The sequence below is a fragment of the Odocoileus virginianus genome, chromosome 5, assembly GCF_023699985.2.
Source record: "Odocoileus virginianus isolate 20LAN1187 ecotype Illinois chromosome 5, Ovbor_1.2, whole genome shotgun sequence".
Lineage (NCBI taxonomy): Eukaryota > Metazoa > Chordata > Mammalia > Artiodactyla > Cervidae > Odocoileus > Odocoileus virginianus.
The window spans coordinates 88,304,774-88,311,132 of record NC_069678.1 but is presented as its reverse complement, the minus strand read 5'-3'; the positions used below and the strand labels follow the sequence as shown (position 1 = coordinate 88,311,132).

Genomic DNA, 6,359 nt, shown 5'->3' with positions numbered 1-6,359 from the left:
CAAGGACCTACTGTATAGCATAGGCAACTATATTCAGTATCTTATGATAATCTATAAAGGAAAATATTCTGAAAATATTATATATATATATATAACCACCTGGCTGCACCCCTGAAACTAACACAACATTGTAAACAACTATGCATGTGCATAGCTGGGTGCATTCTCAGTCATGTCCGATTTTGTGTGAACCTATTGATTATAGCCCGCCAGGCTCCTCTGCCCATGGGATTTCTCAGGCAAGAATATTGGAGTGGGTTGCTATTTCCTTCTCCAGGGGATCTCCCTGACCCAGGGATCAAACCTGCATCTCCTACATTGGCAGGCGGATCCTTTACTGCTGAGCCAGCGGGAAAGCCTGGCTGTAAGCCTGAATTTCTTTACCAAGTGAGATTCTCAACACAGCTGCTCACTTCCTCAAGTCCACAGGAGAGTCTCTCATCTCAGGGGCCATCCAGCCCCTTTATAAAGGATTTTTTTCATAATTAATAAAGAATAATCTTCCTTTCAGTTAACACAGAATCAAGTGATTTAGGACCTTAATTACAGCTCCAGAATGTCTTGGCTATTGGCTAGTAAGCTACAGATTCCACCCACACTCAGGGGGAGGGGATTTCAAAAGGACATGAACACCAGGAAACAGGAATCATGAGGACTGCTCTAGGATCTGTCTGCCACAGACAGAAATATATTTTTAGATATTTTTAAAATTCATTGTTTGCCTGCATCATGTCTCAGTTGTGGCTTATGGAATCTTCCTTGCATCATTCAAGATCTTTCCTTGCAGCCTACGGCCTCTCTGATCATAGTGTCAGGGCTCCAGTGCTCACAGGCTTCAGTAGTTGTGGCATATGGGCTTTGTTGCTCTGATACATGGGGGATCTTGGTCCCTGACCAGAGATCGAACCTGAATCCCCTGTGTTGCAAGCCAGATTCTTAACCTCTGGACCACCCGGGAAATCCCCAAGCAGAAATATTTAAACCTACTCAAGTGAATCAGCTGGAATCAAGATTGCCGAGAGAAATATCAATAACCTCAGATATGCAGATGACACCACCCTTATAGCAGAAAGTGAAGAACTAAAGAGCCTCTTGATGAAAGAGAAAGAGGAGAGTGAAAAAGTTGGCTTAAAACTCAACATTCAGAAAACTAAGATCATGGCATCAGGTCCCATCGCTTTATGGTAAATAGATGGGGAAACAATGGAAACAGTGACAGATTTTATTTTGGGGGGCTCCAAAATCACTGCAGATGGTGATTGCAGCCATGAAATTAAAACACACTTGCTCCTTGGAAGAAAAGCTATGACCAAACTAGACAGCATATTAAAAAGCAGAGACATTACTTTGCTGACAGATGTCCATCTAGTCAAAGGAATGGTTTTTCCAGTAGTCATGGATGGATGTGAGAGTTGGACTATAAAGAAAGATTAGCACCAAAGAATTTATGCTTTTTAACTGTGGTGTTGGAGAAGACTCTTGAGAGTCCCTTGGACAGCAAGGAGATCCAACCTGTCCATTCTAAAGGAAATCAGTCCTGAATATTCAATAGAAGGACTGATGCTGAAGCTGAAACTCCAATACTTTGGCCACATGATGCAAAGAACTGACTCATTGGAAAAGACCCTGATGCTGGAAAGATTGAAGGCAGGAGGAGAAGGGGATGACAGAGGATGAGATGGTGGGGTGGCATCACCAACTCAATGGACATGAGTTTGAGTAAATTCCAGGAGTTGGCGATGGACAGGGAAGACTGGTGCGCTGCAGTCCATGGGGTCAAAAAGAGTTGGACACGCCTGAGCGGCTGAACTGAACTGAACTGAGAGGAGTAGGATGAGGGTGCAGTGGGGGGTGGGAAAGAGGTCCAAGAGGGAGGGGAGATATGTGGACATATAGCTGAGTCACTTCATTATACAGCAGAAACCAGCACAACATTGCAAAGAAACTATAGTCCAATAAAAAAATAAAATAAAGGAGATGATGGAGAAAAATCAAAACAAAACTTGTTGCTGGTTCTATGTCAACTATACACTAAATGCCTTGTTTTCATTTAATCCTCACTACAAATGTGTTTGTTTAGACTCTGAGTTGTGTCTGACTCTTTTGCAAGCCCATGGACTGTAGCCCACCAGGCTCCTCTGATTTCCCGGGCATGAATACTGGAGTGGGTTGCTATTCTGTTTTCCAGGGAAGCCCCAGTATAATTGTATATAATGGCTACTGCCCTACATTTCCTTCTTCCCTATCCAAGATTCTGAAAGGGTTATTTCCATTCACTTATGCATTTAATTTCTTTAAATTCACTCTCATTTTAAATCAAAATTATATGTAATGTTAAAAGTCATCTTATTAAAATAGAAAGCCCCAGCCTCTCTCCTCCCTACTTCCTGAGTTTCCTCCCCCAGAGTCAAATACTTTCAACATTTTTGGTTGTGTCTCCTGGTATTACCTCACATTTGCTGCAGAAGGTGCTGAACCTGACACAAAGTGGATCCTTTGCAAGTGGGGTTCTTTCTTCTTCCTACTCTGCTCTACAAACTTTGGGGCATGGTCAATTGGGGGATGATGAGTCCATTAATATACATGAAGCAGTTCATGAACAACTCAGCTAACAGTTACTAGTTCAGGAGACAGTATTGCACAGTGATTAAGAGCACAGGCAGATGTAGGCTCAAATCCTACCCCACTCTCTTTCTATCTTTGTAAGCCTTTACTTCTTCACCTGTAAAATGGGAGGACAGTACTCATGCCACAAGATTGATACAGAGATAAGGGTGTGGGTCTGGACAACCAAGTCTCCTAAAACTTAGCTTCTGCTTCATTCCATCAGACAGAGAAACCAGGTCTGGAAGAGGTCTTGAAAAATGGGTGGATTTGAACAGGAAGGAAAAAGAAAGGCTATTCCAGAAAAGAGAATTGAAGAGCAGACTTAAAGGCAGAGATGAAGATAGTGTGTTGGAGGAATAGTGAAAGTCGACTGAGGTAACTGAATGTTGGATTCTTTTAGGACTGGAGGTCATGTCAGACAGGCTGTTGAGGAAAGCTCTGCCAGGGTAGACCACAGATTATTCCTTAGGGTGGGTGGGCAGGAATGAGGCAGAGGGCAAAGAGCACTTGCTGAGCAGCGGCCAAATGGACTGAATTCAGGCAATAGGCAGACTCAGGTGTGGTGTAACCAAGCTTCGCCTGGCTCTCCAGAGACCTGGTTGAGAGAGTTCTTAGGCAGTTTAGTTTGCGCCTCATAAGAGAGTTATCCTAGATGGTCTCTAAGAACCCTTTCAGTCCTAATGTTCTGTAATTCTTTTCTAGAATTTATGTAGTGACAGCTGAAATACAGAAAAAGAAGGAATTGGCAAAGAGGGTCAATATGACTTGGTCACCATTTGGACACTGAGAGTAAAAAAGTGCAGTAAGAGTGACTAAAGTTTAAATACGGGTGTCTTTGAGATTGGAGTGCCCTTCAGTGGGGAAGTGAGTAGTGGAAGTGACGATAAAATATGCAAGGGAAAATTCTAGTAGATGCACGAATAGATCAGGCATGTTCCTGTATCCAGAACTTTGAACTTACTATTTCCTTTGCTTGAAACTCTCATCCTTCAAATGTCTGCACTGTGTCCTTGATGTCTCCCTTCAGGTCACCCTGTGAGGTGACCTGAGTAAACTTCAGGTCCCAGTGAGGTCTTCCCTGACTAACCTAGTAAAAATTACAAACCTTCCCCAATCTAACACTCCTTCTTCCCCTGCTCCTGCTTTTGCTTTTCTCTGTAGCACTGAGCATCAGCTGGCCACTTCATTTAATTCATTGATTGATAGGCATCCTAATATGGGAACTATGTAGAAACAGTATTCAAAGGTATCATTGGGTTGGAGAGTTTGGGGAAAACAATGATGAATAAAGATATAGAAAACAAATCAAATGGTGAAAAAAGGAGGAACTGTTAACACCAGAAGAAACAAAAATTGTACACGAAAGGAGGTGTAATCACAGTTCACATTCGGCACAATAGTGAAAAATACTATATAAAGTATTAAGTTTACTGGAGACTCAACCTAAAATAATAATACCACCACATGGGGCGATCAAAGAGAACTGTGAAAGGAGTCATTTCAGTCATTCCTGGAGACGCCCATCCTGGTGTCTTCCTGCCCCTCTGGGGCAGACTGCTCTTTGGACTTCCACAGCTGTCTTCCTCGTTGTTCAGGTGCTCAGTCATGTCCAACCCTTTGTGACCCCATAGACTGCAGCACACCAGGCCTCCATGTCCTTCACTATCTCCCAGAGTTTGCTCAAACTCATGTCCATTGGATTTCATATCTGTTGGATTTCCTTTTTTTCACCAGGTTCCAAGTTTCCCCTCACCTCTTTAAGTTACCTTCTTATTATATCCTTTGCTGGCTTCTTGGTAGAGAGGGCATAGGAGGAAAAAAATGGAGACCTTATATATCTAAAAATGTCTTTATTCACTCCTCACACTTTAAAAACTGGTCATAGAATTCTCGATTCAGTAGGACTTTTCCTCAGAATTTTGGAGGCAACTCTCCCATCTTGTTGGTTTCCAGTGCCATTCTAATTCCAAATCCTTTTTTTTTTTTTAATCCCCAAAGCATTGGGATCTCCTATTTGTTTTCAATATCCCCAAATCTCATAATGATGAATCTTACATGGATCTCTTTTCATTCATCTCTCAGTGGGAGGGCTACTGAAATCCAGAAAGTCATTGTCTAGGAAACTTTCTTGCATTAGTTAATAGTTTCTCCTTTCAATGTTATCTATATTTTCCTTGTGGAATTTCTATTAGGCATAGAACTCCAGGATTGGTTCTCTAATTTTCCCATTTTTCCTTCCAAACTCCACCTACAAGTTTGTTTTGCTTTCTCGTTCTACTTCTTAGGAGATTTTTTGGCTTTATCTTCCAAATTTTCTATTAACACTTTAAATTTCAGGTTTTAAAAAAATTTCTTTGGTTAGTGTGCTATTTTAATTTTAATTTTTTTTAATGTATTTCTTCTTAACTGGAGGAGAATTGCTTTACAATGTTGTGTTGGTATCTGCCATATATCAAAAAAATATAGAACGCTTCTTGAATTTGCGTGTCATCCTTGCAAATGGGCCATGCTAATCTTCTCTGTACCGTTCCAGTTTTGGTATGTGCTGCCAAAGCAAACACAGCTCTCCTGCTTTTAATTTCCTGAAGTTCTTTCTTGCTCTGTAACCCACTCCCCACCCCCACTTTATAAACCATCCTGTTCTTGTTTTATGAATTAAACATCTCTGAGGTATTAGGTGGTGGCATTTTGCCTGTTTATTTGGCTAGCTGAATTATTTCTGATTCCTCCAATCTAGTTGTTCTTGCCCTCTTACTCTTTCATTCTCCTCCCTTTTTCTTACTTTTTTTTGTGCATTTGCTTATTTTTTTATCTCTGCCTTTTGTACAAGAGGCTTTCACTCAATGTCTGGGAATCTTGGCTGCTTATTCTTGTTTAGAGTGAGGCACTAAGAAGCTGATTAAAGACCTGAAATGAGGGGCAGATTTGCTGACTCATGCATTTCAGTCTGGGTTGATCAGGTATGTGTAGGTGTAGAATTTTTCTCAAGGTTCTTTCTTTTTCTCCAGAGAAGAGTCACTTGGACTTCTGCTTAGATGGAAGTGTTCTAGGGGCTGGTCTTCCTATATTTATTTACATATTTTTACTCATTCCCCTGGATTTCAATGCGGCAACTCATCTCTACCTTGCTGCTGCTTGGTGCCCCTGAATTGGGAGGCTTTCTTGCTCCTTTTCCACAGAGTAAATCTGCCATCTCTTACCGCAGTGGGGAAGCAGGGCTTCCCTGGTGGTTCAGTTGGTAAAGAATCTGCCTGCAGTGCAGGAGACTCGGGTTCAATCCCTGGGTCAGGATGATCCCCTGGAGAGGGAAATAACAACCCACTCCAGTAGTCTTGCTTAGAGAATTCCATGGACAGAGGAGCCTGGCGGGCTACAGTCCATCAGGCCGCCAAGAGTCAGTTTCATGGTTCTCTCAACCAGTCTAAGTTCTGTGAGGAAGAAGAGAATAGACTCGGGACACTTGTGGGAGATACTCTTGGCTGCTGAGCCAGCCCTATTTCCTCCCTTCTGTCTGATTTCGTTCACACTTCTCTAATGGCCTTGGCGAGGGGTTGGCTCAGGCGAGAGCCTATGGCACAATTCTGGCCAATGGGAACTGATGGGACACTGACCCGGAGCTTCTTACAGAGTTTCTTTTCCTCTTAAAAAGGTTACAGGGACTTCCCTGGTGTCTGGTGGTTAACAATCCACCTGCCACTGCAGAAGACATGGGTTCAATCCCTGGTCCAGGAAGATTCCATGCCACGGGACAC

At 42.4% G+C, this 6,359-nt stretch overlaps 1 non-coding gene across 1 annotated transcript; it reads right to left on the bottom strand.

The window, feature by feature from the left end:
• Positions 1-5,063: 5,063 nt before the first annotated feature.
• Positions 5,064-5,171, bottom strand: LOC139035322 (U6 spliceosomal RNA). Its single transcript, XR_011487992.1, has one exon. It is a non-coding gene; the product is annotated as a U6 spliceosomal RNA (small nuclear RNA).
• Between the last annotated feature and the right edge of the window lie 1,188 nt (positions 5,172-6,359).